We start from the raw sequence: 1444 nt of genomic DNA, 5'->3' as shown, positions 1-1444 counted from the left end.
GTAAAGCCTGCACCATGGCCGTTTATGCTCTATTTTCAGAGGTTAATTTCTGGACTTTTATCGAAATTAACACATAGGGGTGGGATTTTTATATTTACTGAAGTCAGTAGTATTACCATTCAACTACTTTAAACTTTCCTACGAGGGCAGAAACTTACAAAATCTGTAGTCAGTGGGCCCTCGGAACAAGGCACGAATTTCCTTAAGAAAACCTACTAAATCTAACGTCAGAAGGTTAACCTGTAAGCCAAAAATTGATTAGTTAGGAAACTATCCGAACAGACAAACTAGACATCGCCTATGTCAGGAATGAGAGGTAGAGTACTTTTCTAGCAAAGAACCTCGCCTTATTTGGAAGATGTTTTTATCCAAAGAAGGAATGGTGGAGGGAAAAAGAGGAAGAGGAAAAAGAAGATATCAAATGCTGGACAATATCAAAGGAGACAAATATTAAGAAATGAAAAGATTGGCTATGGACAGACAAATGAGGAAGAGGCCTAACCCATGTCAAGACCTGCCGTAAACCAAAAACCATACACTACTACTTAACCCAAAAAGCAAGCCGGATTGCACCAAAGTTTAAAAATAGCTTCTGAAGAAGTGACAGTATCTCTTAGGACAGGAAGAAGATTGTACCCGTCAGACATAAGCAGGTCTGAAGATGATGCTACAGTTAATTACAAGCCAAACTACAAATTATTGAGGAACGTAATGCAGACATCGGATGCATTACGACAAAAAGATATTCATATCAGACACAAAAATAAATACAATATGGGAGGTAGTGAAGACGGATACAAAAAGAACCAGAGATCAGGAGGAGCAGATAGCTTTAAGGCAAAATGATACATTGGAAACAGATGTGTGCAACATTGCAAAACAATTTAACGAGTATTTTATATCTGTTGCCAACGGTCTTGCCGCAGTGGTAACACCGGTTCCCGTCAGATCACCGAAGTTAAGCGCTGTCGGGCTGGGCTAGCACTTGGATGGGTAACCATCCGGTCTGCCGAGCGCTGTTGGCAAGCGGGGTGCACTCAGCCCTTGTTAGGCAAACTAAGGAGCTACTTGATTGAGAAGTAGCAGCTCCGGTCTCGAAAACCGACACGGCCGGGACAGCAGTGTGCTAACTGCATGCCCCTCCATATCCGCATCCAGCGACGCCTGTGGGCTGACACGGCGGCCAGTCGGTACCTATGGGCCTCCATGGCCTGTGCGGGAGGAGAAAGAGAGAGAGAGAGAGAGAGAGAGATTATATCTGTTAGTGTAAAGATGAGGTTGCAAGGCTGGCTAAATGTTTTATCTGAAATTAACCATTACAAATAGATTTAGGAACATGAGTATGCCTTCACTACGCCAGAAGAAGTAATGTCCAAATAAAATTTTTAAAATAAAAACGTGGTTCTCATAAAACATCAACGAAGTTATTAAACGGGTATTCTCC

At 42.2% G+C, this 1444-nt stretch overlaps 1 pseudogene; it reads left to right on the top strand.

The window, feature by feature from the left end:
• Positions 1-907: 907 nt before the first annotated feature.
• On the top strand, positions 908-1025 carry LOC124620406 (annotated as a pseudogene).
• Positions 1026-1444: the final 419 nt, after the last annotated feature.

The sequence above is a fragment of the Schistocerca americana genome, chromosome 6 (assembly GCF_021461395.2).
Source record: "Schistocerca americana isolate TAMUIC-IGC-003095 chromosome 6, iqSchAmer2.1, whole genome shotgun sequence".
In the NCBI taxonomy this organism is placed as follows: Eukaryota; Metazoa; Arthropoda; class Insecta; order Orthoptera; family Acrididae; genus Schistocerca; species Schistocerca americana.
This window is presented reverse-complemented; position numbering and strand designations above follow the sequence as displayed.